Source organism: Saimiri boliviensis, chromosome 3, assembly GCF_048565385.1.
Source record: "Saimiri boliviensis isolate mSaiBol1 chromosome 3, mSaiBol1.pri, whole genome shotgun sequence".
Classification (NCBI taxonomy): domain Eukaryota; kingdom Metazoa; phylum Chordata; class Mammalia; order Primates; family Cebidae; genus Saimiri; species Saimiri boliviensis.
This window is the reverse complement of record NC_133451.1, coordinates 60,314,524-60,337,798: the sequence shown is the minus strand read 5'-3', so window position 1 is coordinate 60,337,798 and position 23,275 is coordinate 60,314,524. Positions and strand designations below refer to the sequence as shown.

The 23,275-nt window shown below is 30.9% G+C and overlaps 1 protein-coding gene and 1 non-coding gene across 13 annotated transcripts in view; one reads left to right on the top strand and one right to left on the bottom strand.

Annotated features, from left to right (window-relative positions):
• Positions 1-23,275, top strand: part of EPHA5 (EPH receptor A5) — a 354,031-nt gene that overhangs the window by 89,895 nt on the left and 240,861 nt on the right. The gene's annotated exons all lie outside the window — the stretch shown is intronic.
• On the bottom strand, positions 11,211-11,314 carry LOC120363743 (U6 spliceosomal RNA). The gene has a single exon (XR_005579194.1). It is a non-coding gene; the product is annotated as a U6 spliceosomal RNA (small nuclear RNA).

Genomic DNA, 23,275 nt, shown 5'->3' with positions numbered 1-23,275 from the left:
TATTAGCTTTGAGAGAGAAAAAAAAACCGGGATATCTAACATTTTAGAATGTACCACATTTTAGTTTTTAATTGAAAAAGTAGATAAAGTTCAGTTACTAGAATTACAGGGGAAGAAATATAGAGCCAAAGGACAAATATGGAGAATATTGTAGCACTGACAAGAAGAAAAAATGATAACTGCTACCTGTTTTTAAAAAATCAAATTTGAAGATAAATATTTGCTAATATTCGTATAAAAAGAAGATATAAAAAGAACTAGTTCTATTCATATGACTGTATATATTTATATATGGCATCAGAAAGATGGAAAATATCACAATGAAAGTAAGATTGTCTAATTATTATATAACATGAATACTTACTGTACTGGGAAAAGTTATATTAAATTGAGTGCAATTAAGAAATTGCCAATATATGACCATTTTGAAGCACAAAAGCTGGTTTCATATTATTCAGAATAACATATGCAATCAAATGCTATCAATATTTACTTATATTTTCTCATGACTTCTGTATTTAAATAATTCAGTCATGAAGGAAAATCTGACAGCAAACCCAACTTCCATACGTGTACTCTCTCTCTCTGTTCCTCATTTCTTCACCCACTTTCCTTTTCTCATATTTTTTTCTCTTTATTTTTAGAAGACATTCCAAAGATGATAACTTTTGTATTTTTTCAGTGTATTTATTGTAGAAAAGAAAGTAAGGCTGCAGGTATTTTTTTCCAGTTTTAGATGATAAATATTACTAGTTTTACAAGAAAGCCTGAAAAGGAGTGTAAGTCCCTACTGCTATAGAAAAATGTATGTTCCTTTTCTTTCTCCTGTGTAAGTAGTTTCTAATTCGTAATCTTAAATGCTTCCTAGAGTTGTAGATTTATAAGCACTGATTACAGCAAATGTTTCATGCTTTCTGAATATAAAGGAGAGATACACCGCTAAATGTAACTGTAATCTCTAGTAATCTTCAGATTTTCTGGTTTTGTTTTGTTTTCTTTTGTTTTTCACAAAGAAATCTTCTTGCTTAAACAAAAAGATGTCATTTTATTTGGATCCTGCCATTTCAGCTTGTCTACTAATAAAGTTAACATATCCTGTTTCAACTCAGAAAAACACTGACTACTTTAGCTCTTAAGGTCAATTAAAATACTCTTGGGAAATATTTTTTCTCACTAAGTGGTATTGGATCTTGAAAAACTTTGAGTTTCAACTCCTTGGTAAGATTTAAAACCTGGTTATTATCTGATTTTTTTTCCTTTTCTCCAATTCTTACCACTTTTTCTAAAGTTACTTTACTTTGTGTTGTTTTGATTTCTTCTACTTACACTGTGTTTTAATATCCTGATTTTTCTTCTCCATTATAAATTTTCTGTAATATAAATTCATTCAATTCATTTAAATATCTTTACTCTTTGGGAGAACCTTAAATTATTTTTTTAAGAGAAAGCTATTTTGGCTGTTATTACTTTTGCCTATTCCAAACGAGGATCCTTTATTTTGTTAACTCAGAAACAAAGGGCAGAGGATGCTACTATTATAATATAAAAATATATAACCTGGCTCATGAATATTTTTTATTTTAAATATATTTAAAATAATTTAAATATGTTTTAAAAATATATATTGTTTATTTTTATATAGCATTTTTTCTGTACAATAAATTCAACCTTTGTGTTCTATCATTAAAGATGATAATGGGATATTGATAATAATAATGATAACAATGCATCTCCAACATTTTTATATCAAAGTCTATATGTCACAGACTATTCTAAGCACATTATATTTATGTGATTGTATACACACACACACACATATACATGCATACGTTCATGCAGGTAGTGAAAAACAGAGAGGTAATGAAGACAACTGTTATTAAATGGTGGAGCTGGATGAAAGCCAAGGCCGTATCTGCCAGCGTCTCTGCTCTTAAGTACTATGACATCCTGGTCATGGAGAGAACAGCATATGCTCCCTCCTAATTTTTTTCTCTTTTCTCACCAAGGCATTTACAAACCAGTTAAAAAGAAAACAACAATTGTATATGTAATAATTAATTGAGTGACAAATAAATAATTAAATAGGAAGATTTTAAACAATATTTTTGTAGGTCATTTTGATTAAAAAATTCTCAATAACACTTAGGCACTTGATCCTTTTTATCTTGTAAAAAGAGGCTGATTCGAATACAAAATATTTCCATTAAAATGTACATGTATGCAAACTCTAATAATTAAAACAAATTGTTATGAACTAAAATAGTAATATTTTCATTTAAAATGTGTTAATATTAAAGGGATGAGAGACTATTTTCAACCTGGTATTCAGTGTTTGTTCATACTGGTTTCTCTTGTGTGCTGTGCTATTTTTAAATATGTCAACTATGTCATAAAGGAAAAGTTGATTTGTATAGGTTATGCTTTGTCACATCTGAGTATTTTTGAGGCACTGAGAGAGCTGTGTCATGCCACTCAAAAAATCTAAAAAGGTCTTTATCATCAAGTTTGTGCAGGAGAATTTTGGAAAATAAATTTGAAATATGATTTTGTATTTTAAAAATATATTTAAATTATCATTTGAATTCCATAGTTAAGATATTAAAGATTGGCATTTTCTGTTAAGATATATTTTCTCAGACATCACTATTACTGTCCATCAAACAATAATTTAGTCACAGAAGAAAAACACATTATATTTAGAAAAAGGTGATGAGTTTCTGTTGGAAGGAAATATTCTCTTGACAGTTTTTGTTTATATCTTACCCATTTTGTTTATTTTGTTATTTTAAGATGAAGAATAACTTTTAGGTATGTAAATGGAAAACCTGGATATAAATCAAAGAGATTTATAAGTCTAGTGGATTGATCAGGTGTTACAATTTTACCTGACATTTTTTTGAAATTTATTATTAAAATATATTATTTTAAAATTTATTTATATTTAGCTTATTACATATATGTTACATATATGTGTGTAAAAATATTTTTAATGAATTCAATTTAATGTTTAATTAATTTAATGAACAACTATGCACATTTGCAAATAAGAGCATATATAACTCTTGTATATATGCATTTAGTCTACCTTTTGGAAAATGCATAATGTCAAACAATAAAATTTCATTTTCATTATTTTATGTAAAAAACAATAACAAAGATATCTTTCTTTTTTAACAAAATCAAATTTTACGTGTTCTAAAGGGTAATAATCACAAGCCATAGGGAAACGTTCCGGACCACATTCAAATTAGCCTTATTGTTCTGTAATATCTTCCTGGAGTACAAGGTTAATTAGTACCATAGGCGATATGCATTATTCAGCATTGCAATCAGTCTTTTATTCTGCAGGGTCTTTATCAACTACAAATTGTTGTTTTTCTTGTAACAAAACCTTGATAAACTATTGTCATATTTAATTTTACTGAATTACATTGGTGATATATAAATTAATTCATGTACTTTAAATATTCTGAAGATGCCATTCCAATCTAGAAAACTACAAAGTAAGATTAAAGACGAATGTCCTCCTTTTCGGTAGGAGAACATGAACTTTTAAGACAATGAACAGAGATTGTTATTGCTTATTTTAGTTTTCTTTTTTTATTTTTAAGTTCATTTTCTGTCTATGTTACAGAGAAAGCTTTAATAATACTTGCGTTTAGTGGCAATAGTTTCTCATTAAATGTTGATTTTAAAATTTTCTTTCTATATTATTAATTTCCCCTCTCATTAGAATATAAACTCTCTCAGAGCAGGAATTTTATATATTTTGTCCATGATTTGTCATGGCACATAGAACTGGTTTATACCTTACACATATTTTTAAATGAATTTAATGAACGAGTTTGTACATTTGCAAATGAGAATATATACCTATTGCCTAACAATTTAATAAAACTTCAGTTGTAGGATTAAAAACAAAAAATCTTGTCTCAATTCTAGCTTTTGTAGTTCTTCTCTTATTTAAAAGAGACAAAGATATAACAAAGCAAATCTGGAGATAATGGCAAACACACTACAGAAATGATTATTTATTTTGTAATTCTAAATTGTAGAATCAAATGATAGCCAGGCAGCAAGAATTCCAATGGTCATTTTCCTTTATTTTATACCTTTGCAGATTTTTGAGTAAATATACGTAAATTGGCAAATTTTTCCTTTACCCTCCTTTTTTTTTTTTTTTTTTTTTTCAGAAATCACATAATTAAAATTGCACACACAACACAGCTACAAGTAAGTCACGAGAGATGTTGGAATTCATTTTTTTTCCTCTTTACTCAGAGAAGACACAAATTATTTTCATAGATAACTGTAAGCCTCACTCACCTGAAGAAGAGTTATCAGAAAATTTCAACTTCAGGAAAGCACTTCAGTTTATTTCTTTTTGATAATTTGCCCCTAATTTTTTTCATAGGATAAGATAAGGAATACTTGGATTTTATTTGTTTTTTTTCCAAATTGCTAATTCCTTTTGTTGTCCAAACAATAATGATTGAGTCTTTGCCATCCAGAGGAAAAGAAGATATTTTATGAGCAAAGAATATCTGATTTTGCTTATCTGATGAGCAATTTCCCTTATAATTGTTCAGATCTAAAATTTTAAATGAAAAGTTGTACAAGCTATAATTAAAAATACCTGCTGCCTTGTCTCAGCCTATGAATAGAATTGTGGCATGTGAAAAATTAGTCATAAATTGTTTGTTGTATGAAAATTTTTACACATATCTATGGTATCACAGTAACAGTGCTGGTTTCAAGCTATTAATTTTTTTTTTCCTTCAGAACACACTAAGAGGTCCTTTTAGTTATTTATTTTTTTCCTAAGATATCCAGAAATGTTTAATTCAACTCAGTTCCTGAGGGATTAAGGAGGGCTATTTCTATATGTTTCATAGTGTCTACAGCAAAACAAGCAAACCAGTAACCACAAAAGATGTTGAAAGGTGCTTACACACATAAAAATGTCCACATTATTAAAATATGAATACTTCCTGCCTTTTCAGTTAAACTTTGTTAACATAAATGACTTTCCTAAAATTTCAAATGTCTATGTGTAAAGAATTACAAATAAAACATGGTTAAACTCTTGAACAGTTACCTCATGACTTTAGCATATAAACCAGGTTATTTCACATTTAGAAACCTTTCATTAAATTGGTACTAAAGAGTTATCATGTCAATAGTTAATTAGTTCAAGCCTATATTTCATTTAAGGAAGTAAAATCTGGTAACTATTAAGATAAAACAAGAATTTAAAATGTCCTTATAGCTGGTGTATTTTAAGATTCATTACCTTTAGTCAACATAATCTATATAAACTTGTCAGGGGAAAAAATATCAGGTTAAGTTTCAAAGAACCCGCATTGATAAATAAGGACCCGTGTTCCAAATATCACCTCTGCCAGAAATAGACCACATTGAGTAAATAACCTTGCTTGCTAGGACTTCAGTAGATTAATCTTTAAAATAAGAGATTAACTTTGTCGGAGATTTAAGAATAATTTACCCTCTAATCTTTTGAGTTCTTAGCTCTGAGATCCTTGTAACAAAAGACAGATTAACAAGAATGAAAAAATGAACGGAAGTTTATTAGCATGTATACATACTTCATGGATACATAAAAGATATCCAAGGGGGAAACTGAGTAAATCTGGAAGAGATGCTTAAAACTCTGACATGTAGAACATCTTCAACAAAGAACAATATAATTTTAAAGAAGTGACAAGATGGAAAATGACCCAGGTCACTAAAAGAGCAAACTGTCGTAGGCTAAATAAATAGGGTAACAAATGATAGATAAAGCCTAGATAGTAAAGTGTGTTACTTAGATTTCTTTGGTGCCATCTCCAGGCTAATAAGGGTCTGAAGTCTTTTATGCTCAACTTTTGTGCTTTATGGGGGCCAGGAGAGGAGGGGCATCTTTGTAAATTTAAGTCCTAATTTTAGTCAAATGAGGGAAGGGCAGAGGGCTTTTATTTTATATGTGTTTCATATTGTTTACCTTCAGTACAAAATAATCCTTATGCCAAAGTGGCATAATTTTTGGTGAAATATTCTACTACGCTTGAATTTAGTATCATTTTTAAAAATAGGTTTTCTGGACATAGTCTTTAATCGCTAAAGATCTTCATTGGAGTGACTGCAATTTATATTTTAACTTCCACAAATAGCTAAAAATTAATGTATTCTATATCTGAGTACTGGAAGAATATGCAGTTTCTTTAGATCGCCTCTTGCTTTGTTTCCAAGTAACATTTTATTCAGTTAACTTAAATATTATTTATTCAGAGTAAAGGTAAAAGTAATGGAGCCAGAAATTTTGTAAATGATGCACAACCAAGTGAAACCCAAATGAAAATAGGGCTCACTGATTAAATAAAAGTTTCATAGACTTTTCAATATAGAATAACTGCAAGAGAATTGAATCTTTACCTTGTGTCAAACTCGAAAGTTTCCCATGTAATTTCAGAGAACAATATAAAGTATCATTTTAGTGTCAAACCAAACATGAATTGTCACATTAATTTTGTTCATTTGAATTTTATTGGCTCTGTAGTTTCGTTTGTATCAATTCTGTAAAATTGTTTTCGTAGTAATAGCAGCTATAACCTAATAATTTTATTTTTATTTATATTTGCACATTTTAATGAGCCCTTAAACATTTTTAAAGTTTTAAGTAAATATTGAAAGGAAATTTTTTCTCTTTTAAAAACTGACTGAACATTATTCAATCTTTAGAACTCTGCTCTAGGATGAATTGATTACTGTTAACATTCTACACTGCTCGTATATTAGTGGCTCAGACCATTTAAAGCATGTGCAGTTGAAGCAGTTTTCTGACTGTCTGTGACCCTAGAGTGACTGGGACCGTCCAGGCCCACGACACCCTGGCTTCCTGACAGTGCTAGTCCTTTATCCTTTTCCTCCACCCACCGTGTCTGTTACTGATCTTTCCATAGAAGGAAATGAAGACGGGAAAACCATAACCAGCATTTTATTTTTTTTTTTTATTTTTTATTTTTTATTTTTTTTAGCACAAACCTATAGGAAGAAGTTTGGAAGTAGAAAAGCCGGCTGTTATGTGTAGTATGTACATATCCCCTCCCCACCATAAAAGCTAGGGAAGGGGGTGGAGTATGATTGGGAGGGTGTTACATAAGAAACTCAGTAAATCATCTGCCAGAACTTGAATTACACATTTGGGAGGGTGTGGTGATTAGATCGAGATAGATTCAATGTTGATATAGGTATACTGATATTTAGATAGAGATATCCCAAGAAGTAGCTCATTTTCATGCACTGAAATTATTTAGAATTAACTTGTATTTACTTATTCAGAAAATATTAATTGAGGATAACTAAGTGCTACAAATTCTAGTAATTTCTGGTGATGCAGAAGTGAACAAGAAACAAAAGATTCCTGAGTTCATGGAGACAATTTCTTATTTAATTGGTCACATACCAGTCTGATGAGGGAAATGTGACAGGATTTGTAAAGGCACCTCAGTTTTGATGCTAAGTACGTACTTTCCTTCTGACCTTTTTTTTTCTTTAGCATGATTTCCAGAAATGGTGGCTGGATATCTACTGATATTTTAGAATCCAGGTTGCTAGTGGCATTTCTAAATGAAGAAATAAATGAATTAATATTTCTGTCTAAAATTGAATGTTAGTAGTTACTTAATCTATTTCAAATTAAAATATGAATAATGGTAAATATGCAAAGTTTGTTTAAATTTTATTACAGACTAAGGAATAGTAAGTAAATTGGATTTAAATTATAATTATGTAAGTGAACTGACTTGGAATGGTTTTTCCTGTGTTAGCTTCTAAATACCACATCAGTCACTTGTAAGTCTCAACAAATGCATAGTAACTTACTATATAAGCTACTGTTACATTACATGTAATAAAGCAAATTATTAAAATCTCATGAAAATGATGAAATTGTCACAAATTTGTGAATGCCTTTCAAATGAAATGCCTAATAATCACATGAAAACCAAAGCCAAAAGTATTAATTAAAGAGGAAATCTGCAAATGCTGAGGTTCAATAGATAAAAATGATCTTTCAAAAACAGATTTACATACAAATGTTGGCGTACTATATATTCCATTAATATAATGTGTACTCATAAGCAAATCAATAAACTGATAGTGACAGCAAATTAAATGTAATTTTGTATTCAGAGATTAAAATAATAATAATTAACAAACAAATAAAAACCTAACTTTCAAAAATGATTCTCAGCTAATGCTTCTTTCTTTGGTTGGAAGTAAAGTGCACATGCTAACATTCAGTTAGCAACAGTGTTAGGAAGTTGTGTACCTGTTCAAGAACAGTGGGACTTGTTTTCCCATTTCTATAGAGTGTAAAATTCATCTTTCTCTGTGTGGAGAAAAACTGTCACTCAAACCAGTGGACACGGGAAGAGATATCAAGGGACTGAGCACTTGCATCAGATGTGAAGCTAAGGTCTGAACTACCAGTAGCGCTGCTTCAAATGCCCACCTGTCCTAACTTGTTAAATTTTCCTTATGTGTCTAGGGTGAGAGATTTCGCAAGTGAATAGAATTATAACATCAGTGACAATCCATTGCAGGGAATAAGGAAAATATGACAAAGTCTGTGATAAGTAACAGAAACTCTTAGTTCCTAATTTTTACGTCTTACTCTCAAATATATACATAACGGGGATGACATTTAACCACTGGAGGACAAATCTGCCTTATTTGAATAATTCAGTGATAGGCCTTTGTACAGTCCTTTCCATTTGAATGTTCTGTAATATGTCACTATTTACACATTAACTTTTTGAGGCTTAACAGATTTTTTGTTTGTGTTCAAAACTATAGTATGCAACATTTTTCAGAGCATAACATTCTTCTACCTACCACTTGCTTCTTAAATGCCGAGTACATCGAATAAACCAAAGTTAAGAAAAATGACTGTAAAAATGCTGTATCTCTTCAGGTGAATGATATTTGCACATTTCACATACTGCATAACTTGTACTTGTTTAATTATTATACTGTTTTTTGTTTTGTTTTGTTTTGTTTTGTTTTGTTTTGTTTTGTTTTGTTTTGTTTTTGACGTGGATGCAGAGTTCTATACTGGGCATGTTTCTAGAAACCAAAGGTTTGGACCAGAATTGACAAATGTCATGCACACCCTTGATTAATTTATTAATTTTCTGCAGTTATTTCTTTTCTCTTCTTTTCTTTTTCTTTTCTTTCTTTTTCTTTTTTTTTTTTTTTTTTTTTTTTTTTTTTTTTTTTTTTTGATGGAGTCTCGCTCTGTCATCCAGGCTGGGTAGCCCAGTGGCACCACCTCCACTCACTTCATCATCCACCTTCCAGGTTCAAGCAATTCTCCTGCCTCAGCCTCCCTAGTAGCTGAGATTATGGTGCCCACCACCACTTCCTGCTAATTTTTTGTACTTTTAGTAGAGACCAGGTTTCACCATGTTGGCCTGGCTAGTCTTGTACTCCTGACCTCAGGCGAATCACCCACCTCGGCCTCTCAAAGTGCTGGGATTACCAGCGTGAGTCACCACACCCGGTCTTCTACAGTTATTTCTAACAGACTTCTCACCACCTTAGAATGAAGTAGGTAAGACTGCTATTAGGCTAATTAATAGTCTTTTTAAAAATGTTATTTAAGACTGAATCTAATTGTAAGCATGATCCCTTTATAGGATAAAGGAAAGATAAATGGCAAAATTTATGTGCGTAAATAAACCATTATAATGTTTCCATCCCTTTACAGACTATTAGGAGAAAATATTGAGACCTGAATAGTCTCATTAGGCAGTAAAGTATTCAGGTAAGCTAATATTTCTGCATTGAGTTAGTAAAGTAGTTGGTAGAGAGAACAGAAGATTTCTATACCAGAAAGTTGCTAACAAGTGGCGTTTGAACATCAAGGGAAGAAGGTACATGGAACCACTCAGTTTATGTGAGCCCACTGATTTGGGTAGCTGACCATCCAAGGCTGTGAGCATAGAAATGCTATAAAATGTGGTCCCTTAGCTTTCAGTGGGCCAGAATGATTGCCAGGGTTCACTGTGAACTTTTCTCTTTGATCAGCTCACTCTTTCCATTGTGTCTGTTGTTTCTATTGATTGCTGTCATCAAAGATTGCTCAGTTCTTTATATTGTGGTCCTAGATTTATTCTTTTATTTTTTTTATTGTACTTTAGGTTCTGGGGTACATGTACTGATTGTGCAGGATTGTTGCATAGGTACATACTTGGCAAGGTTGTTTGCTTCCTCCATCTCCCCGTCACCTATAACTGGCATTTCTCCCCATGTTATCCCTCCCAGCCTCCCCAACCCCTGCTGTCCCTCCTTTAGCTTCCCCAACCACACCAACCCCAGTGTGTAATGCTTCCCTCCCTGAGTTCATGTGTTCTCATTGTTCAACACCCATCTATGAGTGAGAAGATGCGGTGTTTGGTTTTCTGTTCTTGTGTCAGTTTGCTGAGAATGATGGTTTCCAGATTCATCCATGTCCCTACAAAGGACATAAACTCATCTTTTTCTTATGGCTACATAGTATTCCATGGTGTATATGTGCCACATTTTATTTGTCTAGTCTATCATTGATGGGCATTTGGGTTGGTTCCATGTCTTTACTATTGTAAACAGTGCTGCAATGAACATCATGTGCCTGTCTTTATGATAGAACAATTGACATTCCTTTAGGTATATACACAGTAATGAGACTGCTGGGTCAAATGGAATTTCTATTTCTAGATCCTTGAGATATTTCCTCAGTGTCTTTCACAGTGGTTGGACAAATTTACGCTCCCACCAACAGTGTATAAGTATTCCTTTTCCTCCACATCCTCTTGCACATCCATCGTCTCCTGATTTTTTTAATGATTGCTATTCTAATTGGTGTGAGATGATAGCTCAATGTGGTTTTGATTTGCATTTCTGTAATGACCATGTGATGATGAACATTTTTTTCATATGTTTCTTGGCCTCATATATGTCTTTTTTTGAAAAGTATCTGTTCATATACTTTGTCCACTTTTGAATGGGTTTGTTTGTTTTTTCTTTTAAATCTGCTTTAGTTCTTTGTAGACTCTGGATATTAACCCTTTGTCAGATGGGTAGATTGCAAAGATTTTTTTCCCATTCAGTTGGATGCTGATTCACTTTAATTATTGTTTCTTTTGCTGTGCAGAAACTCTTAAGGTTTAAAAAATATAGAACACTTCATGAATTTGTGTGTCATCCTTGCACAGGGGCCATGCTAATCTCCTTATCATTCCGATTTTAGTATATGTGCTGCCAAAGTGAGCACTCCTAGATTTATTCTTATCCATACCTAGCAACATTCTTTTCCCAATGTAAAGCTTACTTCCTGTGGGCAAATGTTTATTTAAAGTACATACCAGTACCAGTCCCCTCACTGTATCATTAGAGAGGAAACACTGTTCAATCAAAGGAGATATTTTTTGTATTGTAGGTTCTCTAGCTCTAATCCTTGAACTAACATGAGATGCCAGAGAGTCCATTTTAAGTTGCAGAAGTTTCATAGAAAAAGTTTATTAGTGATGGAATTTTTACAAACAGCATCACTAGAGTAATTCTGCCATAACATTCAATAGTCTGAGAAAATTACATCACATTCTATTATATATACATGTATATATATGTGTGTGTGTGTGTGTGTGTGTGTGTGTGTGTGTGTGTGTATTCTGGCAATTTATTTAATAATTTTTTTTATTATTGGATATTTAGACTACTTTCTCTTTATGTGGAATGACATTTTGCTAAATTTTTATTTACACAAATATTTAACTACATTTATAATTATTTTCTTAATAATTTGAATTTGAGTTTGAATACATGTATTGGAGTATTTTCAAAGCCTTTAAAAACTACTCAAACATAACTTCCAGAATTATTATGATAATTATTATTTTTATTATTATTTATTTATTTACTTTTGAGACAGAGTCTCATTTTGTTGCCTAGGCTGGAGAGCAGTGGAACAGTCCTGGCTCACTGGAACCTCTGCCTCCTGGGTTCAAGCTATTTTCCTTCCTACGCCTCCTGAGTAGCTGAGATTACAGGCATGTACCACCATGCTCAGCTAATGTTTGTATTTTTAGTAGAGATGGGGTTTCACCATACTGGCCTGGCTGGCCTTGAACTTCTGACCTCAGGTGATTGTACTGCTCGGCCTCAGAAAGGGCTGGTATTGCAGGCATGAGCCACTGCGTCTGGCCTGTGATAATTATTATTACACAAATAATACATGATTAAAGGACATGCTCTCTTAATTTTACTTTTTTCTATTTATGGTATCCTATACACAAATACTTGTCATATTCAGTATAAGTAACATGAAACTATTGGCACATAAATAGGCTTACAGTCACAATTTTTGTACAAACTTTTCACTTACCATATGGCTCATTATGCTGTTTAAGGTAACAGAAATTGGTAAGTCTTTTGCACTAAGTATCTGAATTTTTTCCATTTGTTTTATAGATGACTGGGGATGATTCATGCTTATAAGCATTTAGAAGCAGTCGGGGCTAAGTTTGACTATCAGATCTTGATTTTGTTTCAAGGCTGTATGTTCATCACTAGCATGACTGTGTTGGAGATTATGTGACATATTAAGGTAATAAAGTAACTGAAATAAGTGTGGTGGTATTGTCATCAATAATAATTTCTTAAAAGTGATAGATACACTTGAAAACTAATTGCATAATAATTAAGTTAGATTCTTTCCAATAATTTATTTTTTCAGAGTCTTATAGGAGATAATAATTCAGCTCATGAGAAAATGACTTATTTAATAGTTTTATTGCTATATGGAATTCACCAAAATCTTCATTATGCCATGTTATTTCTAAAGATATTTTCAGCTGTAAGACCAAAAAAAAGAATAGGAAAAAAGAATGTCTTAACCCCTTCATATTAATATTTGCTTCAATTATGGTATTTTTATTAATTCAAATATTGCTTGAAAATAGGAAGAATGTTGATGTAAAAAGTAGAAATTTTAATAATTATTTTGGAGAGTTACATTTCCAACATGAAATATATAACAGGATTTTGGATGGCATGTTCTAATTTGCTAATTTAACAATTTAGATATAATATTCAGAAATACAATTGGACTTTGGGCTCAAATACAGAAATGTTATTATGCAACTGTAAGGACAAGAATTTTGACTATAGAGAAATAACAAACCAAAAGAAATCCTAAATAAAAACCCACAAAAGCCCCTTGTGACAAAAATACATATTTTCATTGAAAAATAAAATATATGTAAGACCTAAAAATCAAATTAGGTTGAAAAATAAGTTATTGTGGGTGCCACAGTAAAAACAAAACAAAACGAAAAGATTGGAAAACATGAATAGAAATTATTATAGTGTTTAGGAAGCAAACCTCTTTCCTTTAAATATTTTGAGCTTACTCATTGTTCAGTCTTATGTAAGTTGGTGCTTAATAAGAAAATGTTGAAGAAGTGATACATAGACAATTTCATTCATGTTCTGAAGCAGTTTCATGTCTTGGTTTCAAAAACAATACTAGAATTGTCCTCTTTTAAATTTTGTGATACTCCATTAAATCTACTTTAACTCATTGATTTAGACTTTTTAAGGAATGCAAATTTTTGATCCTTTTTTTTTTTTTTTTTACTTGTAAGCAAGCCATTTTGTATATTTTACTAGTAAGTGGGCCATATTGTACATTTTAACTAATAAGCATTCCTTTTAAAGGTAATTGCAGAAATTCTTCCCTATTCACATTTTTTCCTATTACTTCCATAACTATTCCTATTTCTTTCTGTTTTATTCCTTATCATTTTCTCACACAAAGAAATACTTTGAAAATAACTTTTCTATTTTCTGAATTAGTATAAGAAGTGCATCAAGGAGGAAAAAAGAAAGAGGAAAGGTAGAAAGAGAAGGGAGGAGAAGGAAGAAGAGAGAGGGCCAGAGGAAGGGAGGGAATGAAATCAATGATTGCTATGATCTTTCTTTTTTCTTCTGGTCAAATCATACCTAATCTTTCCAGAACTCCTAACTTTATATCACCACTTGTTTGTTTTATCTCCATTGTCATCTTCCAAATGTATCTCAAATTTACATTTGTTATTAAAATAAAACAAATTATCTATATGTTGAGATTTTTCTTGTTTTTTAACTGGAGAAACTAATGTATAGTCACAGACAAAGTAAAAATCATGCCTGTGGTTAAAAATTGTACAGAGACAATGAAATCCTGCTTAGAAATATTATTACTTTTTTCAGAGATGAACAATTATAGAATACTCATAAATAACTATGTTTTCCACCTGAAAGGGTGATCTCTCTTCTTTGGCTGCTCTTTATCCTATAATCATGACCTTTTTTTAATCCTAGAGTAATAAAACTTTGATGGTTGATAAGGGCTATTTTGGAAAGGAAAGCTGACTAAGGTATTAAATCAATTTCAAGTCTCAAAAAGGGGAAAGAGAACATTTGCATGAGTATCTATATGAGGGTAGAGTGGAGGAAGATGTCAAAAAAAAAATCCCAAAGCCATCACACTAGAGAGCGGTAACTAACCATAGCAAAACCTAAGGCTTTATGAATAGATTCAGAAAGAAGATGCTATCTCTTAACTTGAAATAGTTCCTTGACTTCATTAATGCTTTGCTGAGATTGAAGGAAATAGCTTGGTAATACCTGATTCTAAAGTTTTCTGGATTATAATATGGTATGAATTACCTCATACAATGACCATGATGTAGTTTGGAATAAAGCGTGAGTGTGCTTAGGGATACAGTTCTATCATCTTCTGTTTTAGAATGAAGAAAATTTTGGGACTGGGAAGAACTCTGAACTCATGCAGCGTTTGAACTACTCAGTTGCCCAGTGGTCTAGCTTCTTTTCTGGTCTATAATATATAATTATGAGCCTTCTCATATAGTGAATTACACACACACACACACACACACACACACACACACACACAGGCACACACAGACATTCATTTAGTAATTTTTTTTTTTTTTTTGCTAACTTAGAAATTTTGGACTATAGATATTTTGTTGCTTGAAGAGGGCATCATCTATAGCAAAAAGATTTCAAACTTTTGTCTAACATTTGATTGAACTCTAGATGACTTTTATTTCCAGAATTGGAGGATGAGGGTATGCAAAAACCAGTATTGGAAAGCATTGTTTTAGCCCTATATTCTTAAACTTAACTCCAGATATTTCATTTTGAGGTGAAACGACCAAGATTCTACCAATATTAAATATAAAAATGCTAAAATTTTTCACTTGTATATTTCTGCAAAAAGTGAATGATTAAAGGTCATATTTTGTTTTTGCTTTCATATCTGAACTATATTCTAATTTTTCTTTCATGTTTCAAGTAAAAGAGAATAATGCGTATCTTTAATTAGCAAAATCATCCTGTTTTAATGTCTTTGAATTTATTTGGTCCACATTCAAGTTGACTCAGAAATACTTTTATTATCTAAGGAAATAAATTTGAAACCTCCAATAAAACACTATTTTAATTACTTGGGGGTAGGGAAAATATCTGTGCTATTCTATTATTATACTGATTTTTCTCTTTTATTATCCTCAATTGTGTTAACTAGCTTAGAATGGCACCTTTTTTCCTCTTAAATTTCAATATTTTTTTAAAAGAACACTTAGGAAATAATTTAACTCATCAAAATGAAACAAAAACAACCATTTAAATTGATAACATTCACCTTTACTAAACATTCTTTACTGCATTTGGCTTTCTAAATATTTTATTTGGGGTCAAACACCTTAAAAAGCATTGATTCAAATATAATGAGCCTAACCTACATTTTTTATACTTTGTAATATTGTGATAGTTCACTATTAACGTATCTTCAAAACAGATACTTGAAATATAGAATATTTCCAATGGCATGTTTGCATACATAAGTACATTATTCTCTGAAATAAAATAGTGAACTAAATGTTATTTTTTAATGATTTAAGTATTTTCCCTGTTATGCTTAAAAATTAAGCTAAATTACTTTTAAAAATCTATCATAAAGGAAAATATTGGTCACACTGAGTTTTAGAATATATTCTGATTATTAATTAATAAAACAATAAATTAATACTGAAGAACACTAGAGGAACACTTTGAATGCCTTTAAAAATAATACGATGTTGACAAGATTGAAAAATTCTTTGAGGATAGATTCATTTTATTTTATTATTTATAAGAAACTGCTTCTGTAAGTCAATCAGATATGGTTTGAAAAAGTGGATATAAATTATTTAAGATATTATTTCTATTGATATGACATTTTTGCTTTTCAAGACAAATTCTTTCCCAAAATAGTATATTCATTGAAAATAGGATAGTAGTTTCACAACATTTCCTGGTTTATCCTTTAAGGTAAAATAAAACACAATATTGAGGGATGAAGATTATATATTTAAACAAAAAGATGGGATGCTTTTTGTGCAAAAAGATGAGATAGTTTGTTGTTAATTATTAATAAAAATGTTTAGTATTATGTTGTACATTTGTTCATAATTAATATTTAAAATCAAATTATGCTCTAAATATACAATTACTTGATATTTTATAACAAATTGTGAGTAAATCTATTTTTTTGTATTACAGGACAGAGTTTTTGTTGATTTGAAATCGTTAATTCAAATGCAACAACATTTTGTGAGACACAGTTGTGTTAGGTGTCCAAAAAGATTTGCATATCTAATTCTCATACTTACCATTCAATTCTCCTTCAACAATTATTATTGGAATCAAATTTTATTGAGTGTACTTTACTTCCTCAATGAGCTGTCTACCTCTAACAAAAATTAAAATTTGTTTGAAAAATATAGTTATCATCTGAGGTAATAAAGATACATTTTCTCTAGAGCAGATAAAATGATATGGAGTCATGCTCACAAATTTTACCCAAAACAGAAGAGAGCACCTTTCCATTAAGTTAAACATGGTTTTGAGTGAAAATTAAAGCACTTTTTCAATGTGTGTTACTCATGAATACGAGTGTCTCTCCATTTTTTCTACACCAACACTTTGAGTGTGAAAACTAGCCAATAATTTATTGCCTTTAAAAAAATAATAATAAAAGAATAGGGTTAGTTTATCAGCCGGCAGAATTTTAAACAGGAGGATCATAATAAAGGATGAATTTAAGTCTGAAAATATAGGATATAGTCAATTATCCTATTAAAAGAGAAGATCAATTATAAAACACTTTCCCAGACTCCCCACAGTAGAAGGATCCACTGATATACATATTTTGACTTTCACTATTTTGAATGGAACACAGTACTCAAGCACTTTGGTTAATAGGGACAGTCATATTGTATATTTAGTGCTTTTTGCAAAATATGCTTCTAGAATATGTGCTCAGTTGTTATGTGTTGAATTTCTGTATAAATCATTTTAAAGAGTGTGACATTTTTATTCCATTCAATTTTCAATAGCAGAATGTTATATACTTACACTTTGGCTATCACCAACTTGTGCTTGAACATTTACTTTTCTTACTTGTCAGAACCCTTCTCTTAGGCTGTCTCTTTTTCTTAATAGGGAGAATACTCAGAAAGTCCAATTCCAAAGTTATTGATATTAAATGATATATGGCAATATGTCACCAGTATATAGTATATGTTTTGGTTATGATGGAGATTGTCAGTTTGACATATCATGGGCATTTCAAGACCAAGTATTAAAACTTAGAAGAGAATATAAGTGCTGTGATGCAAACTTGTTGAATGATGGAAGAGTAGGTTTTACTAAGAAGTTCATTTTTGGAAGTAAATTATCTACCAAGTTTGCTGATTTATGCATTCCATAGAAAAATAATTTAAGGACCAAACTTTTCCAGACATAAAAAGAAATTTATCTTACAAAGATCTATGGACTTAAAGAATCTTTTTTGTTTGCTTTTTGCTTTCACAGCACTTCAGAAATAAATATTTTTAAGTTTCTGTTGTCTGAGTTTGATGAATGCACAAATAAAAGTGTGGAGTGTTTACATATGGGTGTGTAGTCAAATAGTGTATGGTTCTTTCATATTAAGTATATAAGAACTATAAGAGGTTGACCATGCATAAATATATATTCCCACTATTTACCCTCAAAAAACAAGCCTCCATTTAAAAATAAAATAAAATAAAATAATTACCAAAAATTAAAGAACTATAACAATTGTCAATTTACCAAAACAACCATTATATATTTTCAATGGCCTTTACCGATGTTACAGTTTAGCCTAGAAAAAAAAATATGATAATCACCATGCTGTCAGTTACATTTTACTTCTGTTAAATGTATATGTGGTATAATACAGACAAGCCTTACAACTGACAGCAAGAGGCATTGCTAACCAGCAGATGTTTAAAACCACCTTAGAGCTTAAAGCTCATACGCTCAGTGCCTCTACTGTGAATTAAATTGGAGTAGCACTTTGCTGCCTCTCTAGATTTCCATCAAAAAAATAAGGAAGAAAAGAAAGGAAGAATAAACAAGGTGGGTGGGGGAATTGAAGAAACGGCGTGAAATTGATTTAGCAAATGGTTCACCATTGGCATTGCAGTTTATTTCTTGAAAAAGTTTGATATGGAAAGGTATTTCAGAAGAGTCTTAATTTCATAGAGTGGATTTTTTAAGGAATGTCGTGAGGTGTCAATTTGTGCAGTGCAACTGGATATAAAGAATATTAAGTGGTTTCCTACAAAATATCTATACACATCTGCCAGAAAGAATTGGGTGTTTAGTACACACTGCAATTTAATCCATTTAGACTGTTATTATATTGTGACATGTACACTGAACATCTTTGTTGCATGAATGGAATTGCTAAACAGAAAGAGGAGACCCCATTGTTTTTCACGTTACACAGTCATGAGAAAATAGGAGCAGAAAGCTCTTAATTATCATATTTCCATGTTGTAGAAGTAGGGCCCCCACAGAGGTCTTTTTGTAATGCTGACGATAGTGGAATTGAGAAAGACAAGTTTGAAAGGATATTTTGAAAGAATCGGAGAATTCAAGGTTATAACCCATGAATTGGCAAAGTTAAACATCATAGCATTTCTAACATACCAAATTTGAAGAAAAGATCAACAGAGAGGGAAAAAAAATGAGATAGAAATAGTCTCCAAGTTATGTTTTCAAAGTAGAATTGGAAATAAAAAGTGTTTATTCAAAATTATAAACTTATGAAGAGTTTTAATTTAAATTACTATTTCATTTATATTCTATTCAATTCTTTTTCTAATGTAAGTTTTTAATATTTTTGGTTGTATTTTAACTGGAATATGTATATTTACCATAATATGTATTAGTTAGTTTAACAACTTTCTAGCTTTATAGATTATCTTTCTTTTTAAATAGTTATTGTTGTCTGCTATTCTTTCTTTTGTCTTACACATATTCAAATTTTCTAAATTTGCTGAAAACAGAATATTACTTGAAGTATTGGTTATGAAAACAAGGTAATAAATGGAATCTTATATTTTGATTAATAGATTGACCAAAAAATACTGAAGTAAAATAAAATAAATTGGAGTACAAGCAAAATAAAAATTTCTTCAGGCCTTATTGGAAATCTCTTATTTAACTTTACTGAAAAACATTTATATGACTTCTCTAATTATATGTTTGTGAGTCTCTTTCTTATATAGGAGTAGAAGTTTCAAAATTAAATACTTCATGAAGCCTTAAATGAGAGATATAAAGAGAGTTAAGTGGCTATTTGCAAAATATCTATATACTTCTGCCAGGCATCTGTCTATTTTTAATTAACTGTTTAACTTTTAATAATAGATTACATGTAATAAATAGAGGAAAACTATAGACTACTACAAGATTTTTTCCTGGATGCAACAGTGTAAAATTGGATCATAAATTAACAGTGAATGTATTTTGAAATTCATTTCCATAGAGAACACTTTGTATTAGAAATGCCAATAATGAGAAATAGAAGCCCCTGATAAGTAATGCTGTGTCCTTGCATTATTTATTTTTTTCTGCAAATGTATATGTCTATCACCCTAATAACAAATATATTGCTTAATTTTAGTAATACTTCATTTTTTCCATTAAAGCAGATTTTTTATCTACCCCTGTAGTGTTGGCAACTTCATGAAATGTATAAAACATTGCAGACTATAAGCTACATTACTGTGAGATTTTTAAATAACTTGGTACATGTAGCTAAGAAAGGCTTGAAGCTTATAGTAATATAATTGGTATAAGTAGGGACAGAGCTCACTTATCACGTGCATATGCTTATAAAAGATATAATTAAAAAAAAGTCACAATGTCTTCATGGCCAGGTCACTAGAAAGCAAAGTGTATGGCAGTTAATTGTGGTTTCACAAAAACCAAAAGCATATGAAAATGAGGAAGAAAAGTGGTGAGTAATTTTGACAGTCTCCTAATATAACATTTTAATTTCTAGTGATTAGGACACCAGCAATTGTCTACACTTTAATAGCAACTATTATTTAGAAATATTTGTTGAAACAGTTGTAGCATTTTAGTCAAAGCTTCTTTTGGGTTGAGAACTTCTGTGGTTATGTTGGTTTAGAAACTAAGATTGATGTCTATCTGGTATTCCTGGTATCACCTTCAATTAATATGTAAGAAAAACAATTCTCCTGAGTTATTTATGATACAGAAATACAAGATGAAATATGTATACAAAAGTAAAAGTGGGCCTCAAAGAAATCGTTTTTTGATTGTTTGTTTAAAACTGTATGAAGCACAGCAAAGAGTAAGTTGGGTGAACCACAGATGATAATTTTGTTCAACACGTATCACCAAATCCTTTGACAAAGGATACTCAACAAAAAATAGTTTGAGAGGAAAATTTCTAGTATTTGTGGACTTTGTTACAGTACTTGTTTTGGTCTATTAGACTTTGATATTTTTTAAACAGATGGATGATTTCTGAACACATACTATTGATGTCATTTAGCTTCCACAACTTTTCATATAAAAATCTCTTTTATTACTCATCAGACATTTCAATAAGACAGAAATGTGAAAAATAGCTTGATTTTTCTCCAGTTACAAACTAATCATGTTTCCATGTGCTGATTTCCAAATATTTTCATCAAAAAAGTGCTTGCTTCAAGTTTTTAATTTCCACACTGATTAAGAACAGGACATGTGGATTTGATATTTTCTGCTACACATGATTTATGCTGATTCTTCCTTATCTTCACATTAAAGTAGTATTGGGAGAATTTTGCCAATCCATCTGCCAGCTTAATATTTAATTTTTAAAGTTATAACTCCACTCTACTTCCTAAAATCTAACCATTACACACTTTGTTGTTACCTGCTCTTTCAGACTACTATATTCCTCCATATAATTATGTTAGAATTGGAAGCTACTTGTGTGTTGTGATTAAAGGATGCTGAAATATTTTTGATCCTCCAAATAATTTTGAATGCTTTATTTCTTGAACTTTTGAGTGAAGGAACTGAAGACTTCTCTTATAATGTAAATATTATCTGATAAGAGTGATCAGTTTTGCTTTGATCAGACATCAATGCCTTAGCAGCACCTGAGAAATAAAATTCAGTAAGTTTTGAACTAGGGGCAGCTCTGCCAAATGAGGATCTAAAGTGTCAGTCAAATGATTCCTCAGAACCGTATGTGACTAAAACAATAGGGATAATAGGAAGGAGAAAATAGGAAAAAACAGAATTCATATCTACTTGATTTACTTGAAAGTACATTTTATCATGATCACAAGATTTTAATTGAAGCAAAAGTTTTTTGTATAGTATATTATGTTTATTTATTTATTTATTTATTTAGGGACTGGGTCTTACTCTGTCACCCAAGCCGGAGTGCAGTGGCATAATTGAAGCCCATTGGAGCCTTGAACTCCTGGATCCTAGCAATTCTCGCACCTCAGGTTACCAAGTAACTATAGGCGTGTACCACCACACCTGGCTGGTTTTTTTTGTTTGTTTTTTTTTTAAGTATTATATTTAATTAATCAGCATCTTCAGTGTCTTGAAGACTTTTGAGTTCTTGAAAACAGAATATTTCAAAAAAGTGAGAAGGAACTCTATACAATAAGCTTGCCTTTCGAGAATTGTAATGTAATGCAGAAAAAGTCACTACTTTCAGAATGTCAAGGATGTTTTGGTATGCATCTTCTCTGTGACCTTGCATAATGAGCCATATGTCTTCCACATGCGTGGATATACAGTTGGAAAATTTATCTTATGAATTTTTATATGAACTGCTTCTGAAAACAACTTCAACTATATAAAATTTATATTTTTCTTATGTTAATATGAAATTTAGTTTCAGGAAGAGCCAAATACATCTTTTTTTTCCCCCTAAAACTTTAGTAGGTGGTTTACGCTTACCTAAAGGTCTACAAATGTTTAAGTTCATATTGGAGAATTCTAAATGTCTCCAAAGTATGCCAGTAAAACAATTAAGAGCCATGGTTCTAAAAGCTAGAAATCTAAACTTTGGTTACTTAGTGTCAATAAAATTGTATACAAAAATAGTCCTCAGTAGTAGAGGAAATTTAGAACTGATTCAAATTAATTTAATTATGGATCTTTAAGTTGACTTGGATTGAGGTTGAGAAATGCCCCCTGATTTTCTCTGTAGCATAAATAGCATGCCTAGCAAGCCAAATTCTTTCAGAAAATGATAGCCAGTGACCTTCGATCTTGACTCAAAATCCCAAAGAATCAGAAGAATCAAGAGCTCTGTGATATTCAGTTGAAAGTAGCTGACATTCTGATTATCAGGATTAACTAGACTGCAGACATTTATCAGGTTAATTCTGAATATTCTCAGATTGGATGAAAACTGGAAGTATCTCAATGTGTTATATTAGACTTCATTGAGAGTCTGAACAAATTCTTCTGTACTGAGAGCTGCAAAGATATTTTTATAGTCACTTATATTTATCTTCAATTTTCTGGTATATCAATCTTGCTTAAAAATTATTTCCTAGAATGGTTTCCCCTTCACAACCTTTTGTGGTTCATTCCACCCTATGGTTTCCAAGAAATATACCACAGATCAATACATGTATTTGGCTTTTAGTATAATGGAGGTGCATGGACTTGGTGATGAGTCCAGGCATTGAAAGATTTGAATCAATACAATGTGTCTTAATTTTGGGACTTAATGCTCCTGTTGCTCTCACTTTCTGCTTTTACTCAATCCATGTATTTATATAGTTGTAAGAAATTAGGAAGTGAGCATATGATCGATGGA